Source organism: Meriones unguiculatus, chromosome 8 (assembly GCF_030254825.1).
Source record: "Meriones unguiculatus strain TT.TT164.6M chromosome 8, Bangor_MerUng_6.1, whole genome shotgun sequence".
NCBI classification, from domain to species: domain Eukaryota; kingdom Metazoa; phylum Chordata; class Mammalia; order Rodentia; family Muridae; genus Meriones; species Meriones unguiculatus.
The window spans coordinates 90,845,843-90,864,218 of record NC_083356.1 but is presented as its reverse complement, the minus strand read 5'-3'; the positions used below and the strand labels follow the sequence as shown (position 1 = coordinate 90,864,218).

At 43.7% G+C, this 18,376-nt stretch overlaps 1 protein-coding gene across 3 annotated transcripts in view; it reads right to left on the bottom strand.

Moving 5' to 3' along the window:
- Window positions 1-15,872, bottom strand: part of Lypd6 (LY6/PLAUR domain containing 6) — a 133,141-nt gene extending 117,269 nt beyond the window's left edge. For 2 of the 3 annotated variants that reach the window (XM_060390145.1, XM_060390147.1), the window contains exon 1: window positions 15,749-15,872. The gene's annotated coding sequence lies outside the window, so the exon portion shown is untranslated. Of the gene's footprint in view, window positions 1-15,450; window positions 15,470-15,748 lie in introns of those variants that run through there. The other variant, XM_060390146.1, reaches the window with a different exon arrangement.
- Window positions 15,873-18,376: the final 2,504 nt, after the last annotated feature.

The following is an 18,376-nucleotide window of genomic DNA, read 5'->3' as shown; positions in this document are numbered from 1 at the left end:
AGAAGAGGAGGAGGGCTACAATCAGAGTGTAAAGCAAATAAATTCCTAATTTTTTAAAAATGCAAAACTCTCAGCTCCTTCTCCAGCACCAGGTCCACCTGCATGCTGCCATGCTTCCCGCCAGAATAATAATGGACTAAACCTCTGGCCCTGTCAGCCAGTCCCAGCTAAATGTTTGCCTTTATAAGAGTTTCTGTGGTCATGGTGTCTCTTCACAGCAATAAAACCCTAACCAAGACAGGCTGCTTCTAAAGCTGGAAAGGCTGAATTTAAAAACTGATACATGGTGCAAAAGCCTCCTCTGCAAGACAAGTCAAACAGGCCAAGAGTGGCAGGGGACCTCAGACATTATTATAAAGGTGTGCGCGCACGTGTGTGTGTGTGTGTGTGTGTGTGTGTGTGTGTGTGTGTGTTTGTGTGTAAATGTAGACACAGGGATGCCATTACACATGACTCTTGGGAGTCAATTCCCTCCTCCTGTGGGTCCTGGGGAATCACACTCAGGTTGTCAAGACTTACCCATCTTTTACCATCTCACAAGTCCTAAAGTATCTTTTATAGCCAGGAAAACCGTAACTATCAACTAGCCATGAAATTTCAAAACATAACTTGGAATTTGAAAGCATATATAACTAAGTGGATATGGGTATAACTAACTGTATTTTCAGACACATTTTTAAATATTTATTTTAGCTTTGATTCATGGGATTTTATTTTTTTACTAATACATATTGGTAGTATTACTGGAATTCGGTGTGACGTTTCTATACATCTATACAGTGCACAGTGATGAAATTCAATCCCCCTTCCTCCGCTCTCCCACCCATACCTATCCCAGTCTCTATAATTTGCTATTCTACTTTCAAGTCAACTTTTACCACATTTCTTACGTGGCTACTGTTTCACTTAACGCGGCCTCCTCCACCTGCTCTCTGTGTGTTCTCTTGATGGACACTGGGCTGATTTCGTAACGTGGTGGTGTGAACAGTGCCATAACAAACATGGCCGTGTATTTATCTTTCTGACATTCTGATTTTACTGTTCTTGGATATATATCCAGACGTGGGAGAGCTAGATCACATGACAGGTTTAGTTTGTTAGACAAGACCGGAAAAACGAAAAGAAATATTAGCATTTCATCATATGTAACTTTGTATTCAAACAGTACAAAACTACATAAAATTATTTAAAATGTGAACTTAAAGAGGAGGATAAACAGCCAAATATTTCAAACTGTGTAGCAGTAAACTTAATTATGAGAAGGAGATTATAATAAGATGTTAATTTTTGTTCTAACACTACCTAATAAACCATTTCTTGAGAATCAAAAAAAGGAAAAAGGAAATGGACAGCCTAACTTCAGGCACCTGCTGTAGATACCTAGAAGTTACTGCAAAGATTTACATTTTCTAAATTTCAGAAATTTCACAAAGTAGAGTAGCAAACTACATAAAACAGGCAGTACGGTCTGTTTCTCTTTTTGACTCAATAGACTACACATGACCTTCCTATGTCCAGGCACACCTAGCAATCCTTACAAAAGGCTCTAGTTCAAAAGACAGAGGTCCAATCCAGATCTAGCCAGACTCTGCCCCGCCAGCCCACATGCCTCTACTCTCCAACTGCGTCTGACAGTCTCTTAACTTTGACAAGTTCTTCACCACACCGAGGAGAATCTGATAGGGAAATCAAGCTGGAACTGACTTAGGAGCTTCCTCCTTGATGGCTGGTTCAAAGCGTTAGAAGATTCTACGCAGGCTGCTAGGCTAAGAATGGTCATGAGTAGACTTAGCCAGCAGTACAGCACACATACTACAATACTGGCCTGCCAAGTGAGACATGCTCACTGGTGCAAAAGTGGCGGTGACAGTATGGGAGTAATCAACTGCTTTCTAGCAGGGCTTAAGACCTGCTCTCCAGGATGGAATTCAAGCCAGGTACAGTAAACCACATGAAAGCCTATGGCTAGAGAGGTTACGCCTCCTAGAGGAGAACCTGCCACTGTTGTTCTGCTAAATGAACACGGGGTGTAGCTTGCCTTCTAAATAGTTCTGTTTATATCCATAGATTAGTCTTGCTCTCAATCTTTGTTAAAGACATTATTTTATTTTATTTCATTCCGCAGTGGGCAGGAGAGACTCCTAACTGGTCAAGGTACTAAGAGTAAGTGACTACAAATAATCAGCCCTAAATTAGACATTCATATCAATACCCCCACACAAAGCCCAGAGACCACTGCTGGATGGGAGAGGGGCTCATAAGGTTTCACCACTATATGAATTGCTACTGGTGACTGGTGAGTGCTGAGGGAGACCGTCACTTTTTTTCAGAGGCGTGGCTCGTGTTAAGTTGTCTGCCTGTGCTCCAGAGCATGGCCCCATACCTGTGTTCATGCTGGCAACACTAACTAGATAGTGCATTACCACGAAACAGAAGAGAAGAAGGCTTGAAGATGGGGAGGTAAGGTGGACATCTGATGGGTAACAGGATGGGGGTTTGTGTTGAATATGATCTAGATATATTGCATACATGTATGAAATTGTCAAGAAATAAATTTAAAATGTTCTTCTTTTAAAAAGGGGGGGGACATATCTGACAGAAGCCAATACAAAATCCAAGTGTGGTGGAGGGGGTGCTAAATATGTTCCATAATCATTAACGCCACAGGGAAGATGGGAGCATGCTTTGTACATACTCAGTGCTCACCTTTCCATCTTCATGTCACAGCTGTATGATTAATTGCTTTGCTCAGAAATACTGTCAGAATAAAACTTGAGTCTCCTATACACAGTTCTTTTCTGAAGTATTATCTTCCCTATTATTATAAATGTTTCAATGTTTTATTAAGGGTGTGTGTGTGTGTGTGTGTGTGTGTGTGTGTGTGTATACATGCATTTGCAGAACTCATTATTTGTACTTCAACTGTCTGTAACTACAGTATAAAAATAAGGAAAATGCATGGCTTGCAGGATTGTGTTTTCCTCAACTTGGGTTTATCTTAAAGTAGTAGAGGGATCTCCTAACAGAGTGAATTTCTGATCAAAAGGCTTTCAGACAACACATTCTTCTAGGCAAAGAGGCTAGCTGCAAAAGAAACAGGAAAAGAAATGGGTTATTTTGCTATAGATTCACAGACTTTTGAAGACCTGAGACATCAAAGACTTTTACATTTTGTGTTGCACAAATCGCTGACCACAAGGATAAGCACACATAATGAATACCACTGTCAGGTAGACTTGGGGGTTCTCTGCTCCACCCTTTGAGCAGAGAGTTAATAGATGCATCTAGTTACTGAAAGTCCTGCAACTTAAAAACAAACAAACAAAGCCTCCAAAAGAGGTATTTAACTTACTCTCTACCAGGCGTACTTTCTTTGACAACTCCACAACATTGGTCATGCTAAGGCACTAAATTCTACATCCTACTCTTCTACCTCCTGCAACACCCCGTAGAAGCTGGAGCTCTGTGCATTGACACCTCTGGGAATGCTGATATTGATTTTACAAGTGAGAAAAACTGAAACTCAAAGAAGTTAGCAGGCTTAGCCAAAATCCTTCCACTGTTCAGTGGTGACCAGTTGGTATGGTACTTTAGATAAGAACACAAATTCGAACATCCTTCCTTTCCACGGCCTCTCACCAGAGAAGAGTGGCCGCCTATATCTGTCTCATTTCTCAAGCTTGGACTCATAAATCGACCTTTACCTTCTGCTAGATTCCTGTTTTCCAGCTTAGATTCCTTCACTGAGGAGCATGTTCTATCCTTCTGGGAAGCCTTAAACACTAATCCAGGCTCAGGAGTTGAGGGTAGATTTAATGTATGAGTAGCAGAGAGATGATATATTTAACATGGATGGATTTTTGTGGTTCTCCTTGGGCTTCTGTGTTTCTAGGGCTTCCCTCAATAGCATCAGGTCAGAAAGTTTCATTAAACTGACTGTAAAGGAGGTCACACTTGTCACTGTCACCTGTCCATCAGCTCCCTCTCCGCATCATCTCTTTTCCATCTTGTGGCCAGTCATACCTAGTTCTCTGCCACTCCAGGAGAGATCCACACTTACATGCGATGTCAGAGCCACCCATAAGCTACAGAAAACCATGCTGCCTGCAGTGTCTTAGAGACGCTGTAGCATACTACATTCCTTGAATGTGCGTGGCCTAGCTGAAAATCGTCCCCTCTAGCAAAGGTCTCTCTAGCACAGCTCCCAAACCAAGAGAGAAGTGCCACTGCACACAGCCTTTTAAAATGCTATTCCACTTCATGAGATGGGTCTCCCTTCATCTGGAAAGTTTGGTCTGGATAGCCTCAGTGGGAAAATGTCTTTCTCATCACGATGTTTTCACTTGTCTCGCTTATCTACATTGAAAACTAACAGCACTAGCAATGGGAGGAGTTGAATTCTGTATCATTTCTCAGAACTGACCATCCACACATCACCAGCTGCTCCTTAGACATTTCAGTTGGCCACGGTTCCAATCTATGAAGGATGCTGAAGCATGCTGAATGAAGCATGAAGAATGCTGGCCACAAGAGATTTAACAGATCTAGCCTTGTCTAGGTCTCTGTTTTTAAAAAAGCACCTTTGCCGTGTGTGTTATTCCCTCTGACAAGGGGGAGGAGCTTCGTGATAGATGGCTCTTGGAAGCAGTATTCGGGAGCATAGAAGGAAACGTCACATCTGGCCTACACAGAGCCACCTTGCTGCAGTGCCCTCTATTTTATGTAGGACCAAACACCCGACGTAGTCAATGTTTACAACTCAGAAGCCCCCATGGGACCTACAGGTAACAGTGAAGAAGCAGTAATTACGGGAGAATAATTAAGTCTGGGTGGGAAAGATGATCATTATTGTTTTCCTTGAACTTTGAAAAGAGCCTGCTTACACAGGTTAGTATGCCTTGGTATAAAGAACAATGCAGGCCTGTTTTATTCCCATCTGTGAACCTGTCAATCGTAACTTTCCGAAGCCCTGGTTACAGGTGACTCACAACTTTGAGTCTGTCTCCCTACATCCTCCATACCTGGGGGGGATTCCTAAGATACAGAGGCAGGGAAGGTCCTATGGAGGACCTCCACAGCCCGTTTTCCTGGTCATTCCATCTGTTTTCCTGGACATTCGGAAGCTAAAATTATGTGGCAGCCACCATACTATATAAAACCCGCCCTTAAACAAGGAAACCATGAAATATGCAGGCAAATGGTGGGATCTAGAAAAGACCATCCTGAGTGAGTTATCCCAGAAGCAGAAAGACACACATAGTATATACTCACTTATAAGTGGATACTAGACCTAAAAGATAGGATAAACATACTAAAATCCGTACACCTAAAGAAGCTAAACAAGAGGGACCTTGGGTAAGAAAAACAAATGGGATGGACACTGGAAGTAGGAGAAAACAAGAAACAGGACAGAAGCCTACCATAGAGGGCCTCTGAAAGATTCTACCTAGCAGTGTATCAAAGCAGAGGCTGAGACTCATAACCAAACCTTGGGCAGAGTGCAGGGAATCATATGAAAGAAGGGGGAGTCAGTATGACCTGGAGAGGACAGGAGCTCCACAAGGACCAAATATATCTGGGTCCAGGGGTCTTTTCTGAAACTGGTTCTCCTACCAAGGACCAGACATGGATATAACCTAGAACCCCTGCTCAGACATAGCCCATGGCAGTTCAGTCTCTAAGTGGGTTCCCTAGTAAGGGGAACAGGGACTGTCTCTGACATGAACTCAGTGGCTGGCTCTTTGACACACACACACCCTCCCGCCGAGGGAGGAGCATCCTTGCTAGGCCACAGAGGAGGACATTGCAGCCAGTCCTAATGAGAGCTGATAAGCTAGGGTCAAATGGACCTCCCCTATCAGTGGGCAGGGAGGAGATGAGGGAGTGAGTGTGGGTTTGGGAGGGAACGAGGGAGGGTGCTACAGCTGGGACACAAAGTAAAATAAACTGTAATCAATATAAAAAATAAAAATTAAATTAATAAAACTAAATAAAACCCACCCTTCCCATCCTTTTTGGTGCCTCTTGGATCTTTATGGCTATTCTCTGTGAGAGTTATCATTCCCAATCAATGTCTTTACTGAGGGCTTTGTCTGATGCTCAGGCTGCCTGCCATCCAAGAGAAATAAGTCACCATATAAATAACTAGAATGCCAACAAGATTACAATAATGCAAAACACCAGTATATGTGGAAGAGTTTAAGCCTTCACTGATGGGGGAGCCAGGACAAAAGGCTTCTTTGGAGATGCTGCACTGGACTGGGACTTGTCATCTGGGAATGATGGAGGGCTGCTCCCAACCCAGTGGTATGTCTGTGAGAACAAAGCAGAAATGCTGCAAAAGGAGCTGTGAATTCCCTGAGTTGGGTGACTGGGATTCTGCATAAAAAGGATTTGATAAAAAGAAAATGTGTCTATGAAGTTCTACATAAAAGAAAGAGCATGCTATTTCCAATACACTCCTTTGATCTACAGAAAGTCACTACATAAATACCAAATATTACTTCTATTCAAGTCAGTATTTTAAACAGCAATACTTCAGAATATCTCCAAGATAGAAACATTCTAAGAAGTCCAATGTGTTCCATATGGATAATCAAGTCAAAGAATGGCAAGATTCTCACAAAGGAAAAAGAAAAAAAAATCCAGGGAGATGTACAAGACCTTCAATTATTTATTGTAGATCCATGCTCTTGGAAGCCAGGAACTCTTGCACACTGAACTCTTGCACTGTAAACCCAGTCCATGGTTCACTTACAGCTCATGAGAACTATTTCATTAGATCAGCAGAAATGGGAAGTTTTAAATGTCAAGAGATATGTTGTTTCCTGCTCATGTGGGACTTTAAAGTTTAATTGCAGAGCCCCACGACTTTATATTTGAGGCAATGAAGTCCAGACAGTGGGTGACCAGCTCACTAAATGTCAGACTGACAGTGAAAGTGGAGAAAAAGAACTTGCTGCAGGCAACACAGGAAGGTGACTGGTAGAGCCAGTGCAGGAGCACAAGCAAGCATCGACCTCCAAACTTGCACACAGCCCAGCTGCCATGGAAAATTAACACTGGTGCTCACAAGCCAGAACAATGCCGGAGATGACAGGCTTCACAGACAAAAAGTAAAGGGTCATAAGCAAACAGAAAGTGAAAAGAAATGTACACGTTACCTGGATTTCTATACTGTTATACAGGAACAGGAATTTCTGGATGTCTTGAAAGAGAACTTAAATATCATGCAAATTGCTAATATTACATACTTGAATGGAAGAGGCTAAAAATAAGAATGTTGCAATCTTTTCCTTTGCTTCTTAGAGCGTTAAGGAAATTGGGGACACTGTGCACTTCAGATGCAAGGTCCAGAGGCCCTTGGGAGGCAAGCGACCTGAATGCTTCCTCCCTGAGGACTAGCTTTGATGGTACCGGAAGGTGCCATTCAAGCTTCCGGAGGAGGGAACCAATCAACAACTCTCTCCAGCTATGATGCTTACAAATCACAACAACCAGCAACACACGATAACCCTGGGTTCAACGGTGGCACACATGCCTTGATGGTAACCAATAACTCTCTAGTTGCCGCACTTTGTTCTTTCACCCATTGATAAGGGCAGTTTTCGCTCTCATCAAGGAAACTTCTCTCTGCAATTTGGAGGCCACTATAGAAAACCACAATTGACTGCTCTTTGATCACTCACTCCAGTAATGCGGCCTTACCAGGCCACGGAGGACGAAGATCCAGGCAGTCCTGATGAGACTTGACAAACTTATGGGCAGATTGCAAAGGTGGAGTACTCCCTCTTTCAGTGGACTAGGGAAAGAGGATAGGGGAGGGAAGTAATATGGAAGGGAGGGATTGGGGAGAGCTGAGGGAAGGGGCTTCAATCAGGATATATAATGACAAAATTGTAAAGAAAAAAAATAAAATTAAAACAGAATGTAAAAGTTGACTGATCAAATGAGCTGTTACTACTGATCAAACCATTTAATTAAAATATGCTTAGTTCACATATTTGAGAAATAAAAGAGAATGTGAACATTGAAAAAAGAAAAAGAAAACCACAACTAATCAAAATGCTGACTGTGGATCCCACTTCCAATGCATATATCTAAAAAGTAAATCCCCCATCTAAAGTTTAGGGAACACTGCAGAAGAGACAAAGAAAAGATTCTAACAATCAGAGGATCAGGGAGTTTGCTGTGAGGCTCTCCTAATAATGTCACAAGCTATGACCATAAAGTCTCACCAACATGACTGCCTAAACAGGAGCTGGAAAACACTGATAGATAAGCTAACATCAATGGGGAAAGCCCATGAAGCCTACGCTACACAAAGAACTATAATAGTCATCTTCTTTTTCACCCTCCTCCTCCTCCTCCTCCTCCTCCATGTTTGTTTGTTTGATACAGGATTTCTCTGTGTATCCCTGGCCATCTCAAATTTACTTTGTAGACAAGGCTGACCTTAAACTCAAGATTTTCCTGTCCTGCCTCCCAAAGATTGAGATTAAAAGTGTGCACCACCACCCAGCATGAGATTTGATCTTCTCTGGTTATCCAATATCAATGATTTGCCCTGAAAATGTACCAGTAACATATATATGTGTATATATATATATATATATATATATATATATATTAAGCAGAGTATATCAGGAATATATAAATATATATATTTACATATATACGTATATGCATACATATATCTAAAACAACCATTAATGAAAAAAAGAGGCCAAGAATTTGAAGGAGGGCTAGATGGGAAGGTATGGAGGGAAAAAGAGGAAAGAGAAATTATGTAGTTAGGTTTTAATCTCAAAAACAGAAAAAAATATTAAAAGATATATTTTAATGTTCACCCCAAATCCTACTTCTCAAACATGTAAAACGCATTGCTATTTAATCATTTTGATTATTCACAGATATACCTGTTGATTGGAAGCAATTATTCTAAAGGGGAGCAAAAATGGAAGTATAACACAGTAGCTCTGGGTTCACCTCAAGAGTGGGAAAAAAATAAATCAAAACTCAAGCACAGGTAACTGGACAATCCTGGATTTAAGAATTCTCATGTGTAAGGTTTACAAAAGATTGGGATTTTATATCTAATATTCATTTAGCCTAACAACCCATTTTGTGGTAACTATTCCACTAAAATAGGTCATTTTTAACCTAAGTTTTCCTCTGTATCCTCTTATCAAAGGACAACAAGGATAGAGATGGGAATGCAGAGCAGGAGACACAGAATTACATCATGTTTAAGCTAATACTTTCCATCTAAATCCCTAGTTTGCACATAACAATGGCTGTATTCTAGCGCTTTTCTTATTTTTCATTCTTTCATGAGAAACAGCACACATTTGGTCTACTTTTAACTATGTATACTACTTTTTCTCTTAGAATTGGACTTCAGGTGTCTTTCTAAGCCTTCTATTATGACAACCCATAAAGGGTCAAAATGTCATAGTAGCCTGGGAGAACACTAAAGGTACGTGTTGGGGCATCACATTTAGGCATTCTCTGAAAGCCAGGAGTCTCTAAACTGGGCATGCCCACTGGGGACAGGAAGCTGGGAGACTTCTCTGTGGAGCTCTTATAGAGATCTTGATATCTAGAAAGATGAGGCTTCTAAGTCAGCTGATCTTTCCCTGAGCCAGCCCGGTGTAGCTATCATCATCTCAGCCCCAAGCTGTACTGTGCGGACCATTTCAAGGACTCTCAAAAGAAATGCCAATCCTATCCTAGAGCATTAAGTCATTATCTCCCCTAGCCAGGGTTCTTAACATTCTATCATCGGTTAATAACTACTTCACGCAAACCCCACTCACAGTCCTGGACACCAATTCAACATCTGTAGGCTCTTAACTGACCCTGTGTCACCCAGCTGGACACCAATTCAACATCTGTAGGCTCTTAACTGACCCTGTGTCACCCAGCTTTGTGAAATGACAGGAAGAGTGGCATGCCATAACATACACAACAGGTTTTCACGTAAGGACAAGATAAACATCTTGATTTCCTCTCCTAACCATCTTTATGACAATAGCTGGAACATTATTTTGATCACAATCCCTTATTAAGATGTTAAATCCCTTGTAGGAATCAAGTATTAATATTTGTCTAATCCGCCCAAGTTGCCGTAACACAATGCCTAAGACAGTTACTTCACAAACGAGTGGAATTTCCTGCTTAGAGGTTTCGAGGAGGGGGACCCACAAGGCAGGCACTTGCCTGCTGAGGGCCCACCTTCTGCCTCTCACATGGCACCTCCGACTCATCTCCACATGGCTGCGGGGCAGGAAGCACGCTTTGATCTCTTTTGCGAAGGCACCAATACATGGGGCAGGGCACCAAAGGCCCCACTCCTTGACACTACCGCATTTGTTTTTCTAACCCATACATTGGAAAGGGTACCAAGATGCAGACCATCAAAAATCAATAAATGATAGTTGATAGTTTGCATATAAAAAATGACCCCTTGTAAAAACAAAAAGCTTGTCTTTACCAAAAAGAGTCAAGGACAACTCTACAGGTACATACTGGGAGCCACAGTGTAGACACGAGGTGAACCCAAACCAAGGACTGAGGCACAAACAAAACCCAGAGCAAAGAAAGTACCAGCCCCCAGTCATGGAAACTTGAAAGAAGACAGGGGGACAAAACTGCAGGAGATAGATCAGATGTCAAAGTTATGGCAGCACTTACTCCTGGGAGATTTCTCTATGTGCTGTGCCAAGGTAAGTACTAATTCCTCTAGGAGGTGAGAAGCAAATTGGCCCCTGTTTTATGTGGCTTGAAGTCTTGGTTCTTCATAGCCTAAGAGCTACAACAAACAGAGCCCCGCTAGGTTTTGGCCAGCTGTGATTATCTATAAAAGTTACTATTGTCGAACAAAACGCCCAGAAAACATTCTTGTCAACATGCTGCCCTTCAGAGAAAGAATCCAGAGCAGTGGGCACTCAGACTCTCATCCAGATGTTAAGAGACAGAAAAGAAAAAAAATGATCCCCACTCAAATGAGTCCTTCTTCATAGCAAGACCACGTGAAATCAACACTTAGAGCAGTATACCTATTTCTACAATATAGTTCTTTATAAGAGCAATGCATCACAGGCATTGTAGAAAATTTTGATCGAGGGCTGAGGACATGGTTCAGTGGCTAAGAACATCTGTTCTGCACGCATGAGGACCCAAGTTTGCTTCCCTGGCACTCATGTAAACAGTCAGGAATGACAGCATGCGTTTGCTGTGTAAATGCAGGCAGGTCATGCCTTGCTTAAAGAACAGGCTTCCAGTCACTGAGAGACCCTGTCTCAAAGCAATAAGCCAAGGCGTGACAGAGGAGGACACCCAGTGTCCTGCTCTGCCTTCTATATGCACGTGCAGGGTACAGAAGCACATGCACACCACACACACACACACACACACACACACACACACAGGTGCACACATACTCACTCATACACTAATGCTAAAGTTTTTAAAAGACTAATAGTCACTGCTAATATTTTAAAGGTTTTGCTCTACATTGATAGGTGACCAGACAAGGTAATTTTAGATAAACTTACTCAATTACATACCTTTAAAAATAGCACTGTACTCCTCTTTTCTTTGCATTGAACATTTTCATTAAAAAGGAGAGCTTAGAGATACCACCCAGTTATGCTATTAGCTGCTAGGGACAGACTTGAAAACTATATCCCATAAGCACACTAGGAATTGCTTTTTCAAGTACACTTATCTTTAATCTTCCATTCTGGCTTTAATCTTATTCTTTTCCTTCCCATTCAGGCTGTCCTTTCAGTTGATCCTGTAGAGTCGCGTGAACAGTGTGGCCTTATCCTAAGTGTGGCCCATTATCTGCACACATCTGCAACGGCGTTAAACATGACCATGTCCAAACTACTTCCTGGAAGAGGCTATTTGTCTGCTCAAAAGTGCCTACTGATCTCTGCTTTGCTTGCTGCTTGGCCCACTTCCCATTCCCAGCATAAGGTTGCAAATAGGGAAGAAACTGGGACAGGTCAATTAATAGGGCTTTCTGAAAGATTTAAAAAACACATTTTCTGTAACATTTTAACAAACCTATTTTCCAATCCAATCTCTAATCCTAATTTCTCTCTTTCCAAAATAAGTCATTATTTATCATCATCTGTTTGCTCTTAAAACTGATACTCTTATGTCACACACAAGGACACAGTCTGATGCAATGGCCCAAGGATGTTTCCTGAAGCTTGTTTCCTGACAGGAGCCCTGCAGGGCACAAGCTGATGTCTCACAAATGTTCACAGGAACCAAGTATCCCTCTTGAACACACACACACACACACACACACACACACACACATACACACTTGGGTAAAGGTCATCTGGCCTCGGTGATTTATCTGTATCTAGTCTGCTGATCAGGTCTGGAGTCTTCTGAGCACAGGCTGCTTCTTGATCTATTATTTCCAGTGTGGGGACTGCTGAAGAGAGCCCACGTGCAGGAATCTTACTCAGCAGAAACAGAAGCGAAGAATTCATTTACACTCTATTTTGTCTCTCTTGGCCTCTGAATACATGTTTGGTATACTAAAGTCCACCAGTCCCTCACTGCACAGCGCTCAACTCTCTATTGCAATGAGCCTTCTCGAATTCAGTTCTGATCATCTCATATCTACTGTACATAGAATATATCACCCTTGTGGTGATATACTATAATAATAACTTAATAAGCCTTTCAAATAGTCCCTTTATTACATGTACTTGGGCATTCTCTTATTTACTTGTCACCTATGTATTTAGTGTTTTAAATCACTCTGGTCTAAGACCTTTATTTTTCCTACTACATTTGGGTACCTATAAGGTAATTTTCATAGACTGCATTTTCTTAAGTTTCACTTGATTTTCAAGTATTTCCTTTATTCCCCCCACTGTGTCAGCCCTGCATTCCCTTTTATGGGATGGTTATGTACTTGACCTCTTTCTTTGGCGTGCCCTCTCCCATGCTGAATAGTAACCACTTTTCATTACATACTACGATCTGTGTTTTATTTAGGAATCACTAAGTGAACAGCTCCTGAACGAAGGGATGGTACCAACAGCTACCAGCCATGGGGCACTTCCCAGGGGCCACACCCCATAGGGAAGTGCATTACAACATCTGGTTCAGCTGCTAGGCTGTAACCATCAGCAGCGCCTGGAGCTGCTACCACTAGAATGTCAATAAATACCTCACAAACAAACTTGCATGAAATACGTTCATTTTCCATCCTTGCAAGGAAATTGAAAGGTAGAGTGGTCCGATCACTTCCTGAAGTCTCACAGCGAAGACTTGAATCTAAAGCCCCCACTATTAACTAAGTAATAGGACTTGTAAAGTCAATATGCACCTACATTAATGCAAACAAAATTAACCTCATAAATCTCATTAAACACTATTATCCCAAGTAAATAGACTGGGCCATGATTTGCCAAGAAAGTATCTGCAAGTGATACTTGGGTCCTTAAGAAACAGTCAGATAGGCAGAAATCTGTCAGCTATCTCTCACCAGTGTCTTCAGATGCCTCTCTCCAGGACTTTTCAACGCTGGATATTTTTTCCCTATAGTAATTCTGGGTTGATTTGAGTCTTAGGAATAACAGAACTGAAAAAGAAATAGCTCATCGTTTCACAGTAAATTGTGTGCAGAGCCAGTGAGGAGTTTCTACTTACAAAGAAGAAAATGTGCACGCTTCTCAGACATCCCTGGCATTCCCCCTGATCTTTCTGAAACACTCCGGTGAGCATTCCATTCTTTAGGGTCTGACTACTCATATCTTTATCACCTCGTGAAAACAGTGGTTCCTTAAAGCCATTATTAGCTTTCTCCTTAAGTCTCCATCAGCCACGCTTTAGTGGAAGCTAAGTGACACTTAACAGACAACAATGCCTGTCCAAAAATGGTACATAATGTCCTGAAGCTAAGGGTTGAACTATCAAAATCAGAGACCAGCAAACAGAAACAATGTAAGTCGTGAAGGCGAGAATTTAAAAAGGGACCAGGGACCAGAAATACAGATGAGGTAAGGGAAGAATTCAGAAACTATCTTTTTTTGAGCACTATCATTCACCTTGGAAAAACATCAACCAGAAAACCTCAATTACTCCACCTAGAGAATGGGAGTGAAAAAGTATTACTTCCTTACAGATATTTCAACACATCACATAAACTATACCATACGAGACAATGTATGCTATCATTTTTATCTGTCATACGTACTCTAGGATTAGCCTCATTATGCGTTTCACACCACGAACATACACCTTACAAAGCTTCTCAACAGCTTCAAACTGTAGCCCCATGAACCATGACAACCCTTTTGGGTGGGTCTGGAAACATTTCTGATATCTTTAGCCCGTACAATACTATTCATAGCAGGCTTTGTGTGCCTACGAGCTTGGAAAGCTACTGTGCATTCCCAGGACCAGAGTGCTGTAAACTGCTTTTAAGCAAGGACGCCTCTTTTACGTCCCCCTTCAGTTAGCTGCCTTTGGATGAGGTGCAAAGTAAAACCGAAAAGGTGTAGATGTTTTGCATTCAAATAGGTCTAACATCAATGTACATTAAACTGTTTCATGGATGACTGCACAAATACCTTTTGCAAACTTGGTACACGTGAGCACATACACAGCTGTCTCGAGAAATCAGCACAGATTCACATTTTTTTAACAGCTACTTAAGAGTTCCTGTCTCTTGGAAGAAAATGTAATGGCTTTAAGTAAGTTGCTCTGGTATCTCCCAGACACTGCTGCCCAGAGCTGCCCAGAGCAGAGCACATGAAACCACGGGTCAATTTAACAAGAAACACTTCCTGCAGGAGAAGCTGAAGTCCTCTCTTCCCACAGAGAAAACTGAAGTTTGGAAGTCACACCTTGGGTGGCTTACCAAAGGGACAAACCTACAATTCTCTTCGTCCTGTGCTCTGGGTAGTCAATGCCGGGTCACCAAATCGCTAACACAAAATCGCTGCTCTTTCCCCCAGCGCCTCCAAGTTAAAACAAGTCCTTGTTGTTCCCAAGAATGGCAAGTTCATTGTCGTCCTAGAGATACCCGTGACCATCCCGAATAAAAAAACTATGCCTAAGCATCAAGTTTTGAGCCACGAGACCGGACAGGTGACAGTAAGAGGAGTTCCGTGGCGGGATCAAAATGAGTCACACAGACCAACAAATAGAGTGCTTTCTGTTGAAATTAAATGCTCGGTCAAATAGGAACCGACCCAACTACTGTAACCTGAGAAGAGAGCAAAAACCAAGTCTAGGTGCCGTCCCCACTCTCTCGGCAGTGCCCACCCGGGGTCGCCGGGGTGGGTGGTCGCAGGGCCCAGCAGCAGGGCGGTGCCCTAGCCCGCCGCGCCTCCCACAGCGGCCGCGGGTGGGCAAAGCCGGGCAGCAGCAACACGTGGGGCGCGGCCGCTCAGCCGCGGGGAAACTCACTCCAGCGGGAGTTCGGTGTGCACGCTCGCGGGGCCGCCCGCAACCGGGGAAGCTCCCCCAGCCTTGAACTTGCAGCTCCTGACATCTGCATCCCTCCGCGGCGCGTGCAGGGCGCACTCCCGACCTGCCTGCTGCGCTCAGCCCTCCCTGCCCACGGCGGAGCTCAGTGGCCGCGACTCCCGCCCCGCAGGACAGTCCCGGCTCGGGCTGGCACCCCCGGTCGCCCGCACCCGCCGCTTCCTTTTGGATCACCCCCACAACCCCGAGCCCGGACTGTCCCCCAAGCCCCCGTACTCACCCGGGCTGCACGCGTCCCTGCCGCCAGAGGCAGCCCGTTGCCCCATCCCAGGAACACTGCGGCGACCCCCGCCTGTGCAATGCGGAGCGCCGCCTGCGCGCGCGGCCCGAGCCGGGAGCGCAGGAGGGGAAGGAGGGCGCGAGCGCGGCGGGAGGGAGGCGTGGGGCGGTGGAGGGGGAGCCACGCCCACTCGCGCCCGGCCTCGAGGGTCGCGGGGCCAATCAGCACGCGCAGGAGGAGCCGAGCCCTCTGCGGGACGCGTTCATTGGCCCGACCCGCGCCGCCCAGCTCTCGGGGACCCGCCCCTCCATCCCACCCCTGTGGTCAAGTCTGCAAACTCAGGCAGAGGACCGCGGCTCACAGGTGGCGGAAAAGGGGGGCACTCGGGACCTGTCCGGGAAGCCGGTTCCCACGGAGCATCCACGGCCATCTGTTTGCTCAGGTTGCTGGTCCTTTCCTGTGCGCGCCCCCCCACCCCGCCTACCGCTAGCCGCGCTGCTGGCCGTGGCCAGCAGCCACGCGTCCCGACCAGGGCTGAGCGACAGCGCCCCAGGCCAGATCTCACACCCAACCGTTCTTTGGGGTGAAACTCGCTGGGCATTAAGGCCAGGCTCCACACCCGAAGCCACTAGACTTTCACAATGGAGAAGATCGGTTGTGGGCTGGACGGTGGAAAATAGTCAGGACTTGGACTGGACACAGAAATTAGGATGTTGGGGTGTGGGGTGGTGAGGGAAATGCGAGTAAAATTCTACAGTGTCAGACCCTTTCCCTAAGAAACACCCCGCGCAGACACCTCAACTCTGCGTGTCTCTCTCTCTTTCTCCCCCTCTCTCCTGCCCCTCCTGCCTTTCCCTTTCTTAAGAACTGTGGTTAGTAACTCATGGATTTCTCAGCCTGGGATCCATCACTACTTCTATTCATCTGGACAGTTCCAAAGGAGCACGGGGAGCTGGGGTACCCAAGGAAGGACTCCATGGGTCCGCCCTCAGGCGGGAAGCTGGGGTCCAGCCTTCCCCTGGCCTCTGCTTGCTCCGCCTGCGCCTGGCCTGTAGGACTGTTCTCAAGAAAACAGTGTGCCTCCTGACAGTTTGAGTCCCTCAAGAGTCCTCTTGAGCTCTCTGTTTCTGGAACTATTATAGGTCTCCTCTGCATCCCACTGCCTCTCTCCTTCCCCACAGCATACTCTCTCCCAACAATTTAAAAAAAAAATGTACTTTTTACATAGCGTCTCCCCGTCTTGCCACCAACAGCACCACTTGAAATAACCTATAATAAGATATTTTTGATCAACAGCTTTGGGGCCTCAGCATTTTTTTTTTCTCAGTTTATATTTGTGCACAAGCTTTTGCACACTTACACAGTCTTGGGATTCAAGTCCATGGAAATAATGAGTGCCCCTGTATAATCTTTTGGCAAACAAGGAGATGCTGCTGTCTTCGGCTTCCCACAGGGCTCAGCATTTGGAATTTGCATCTTCTTCTGATGTCCATCCTCTCTGCCTTTCTGTATGGGGTTTGAGCATTTAGCCAGAGTCCTCCTTCTTGATTAGTTTTTTTAGTTGTACAGATTTTAGTAGGTGTATCCTATAAGTCTAATATCCACTTATGAGTGAGTATATACCCTGTGTGTCTTTTTTGCTTCTGGGATACCTCACTCAGGATGATCTTTTCCAGTTCCTACCATTTACCTGCAAATTTCATGATCTCCTTGTTTTTAACTGCTGAGTAGTATTCCATTGTGTAGATATACCACAATTTCTGTATCCATTCCTCCATTGAGGGACATCTGGGTTGTTTCCAGCTTCTGGCTATCATGAATAAAGCTGCTACAAACATGGTTGAGCAAATGTCCTTGTTGTGTACTTGAGCCTCTTTTGGATATATCCCTATCTTAGGAACTAAGCAAAGTGAACCTGTTTGTTGCCTTTACGTATGTGGGCAGGTTACACCTGTAGTTTAGAATACGAGATTAGTGACGGTGTGTCGGGTGTTAACAACTGCCACAGCAAAACTGGCTTTGGCAGTTCTTTACTATAAGCCTACTTCACTTTATTGAAAAAAAAGTATTCAGGGCTAGGCCTTTAATTAGTAATAGAACCCATTCCTAGCATCTAAGAAGCCTGGTTTAATGCATATCGTCACAAAATTTAATTAATGAATTTAGCAGATATTATGTAAAATCTTAATCTTTGGATTCTAAATAATGTTCAGAGTGGACATAGTAGCTCATGCTCCTAATCCCAACACTCACAAGGCAGAGGTGAGAAGCTCATTATGAGTTCAAAGCCAACTTGATATTACATAGCGAGTGATATTATGTAGCCAGCCAGGCCAACATAAGAAGATGCTGTCTCAAGAATAAAGCGAACAAAAGCAAGACTAAATAAATAAATAAATAGATAAATAAGCAGAAGAAAAGGAGAAGTTATTGTTGATGTTCGGCTGTATTATAACAGTTGATAAGGCTAGAAGGAGAAAAATTTAATCCATAGGCTGATTTATGTAATGTATTTCAGAATAAACAAAGGACATGCATGTAAAATTCCAGATTATCATTATATATTAAAATAATGGATAATTATTAGTTTCATTCTTTGTAGTTTGTTGTACTTTCTTTTTTTTTTTA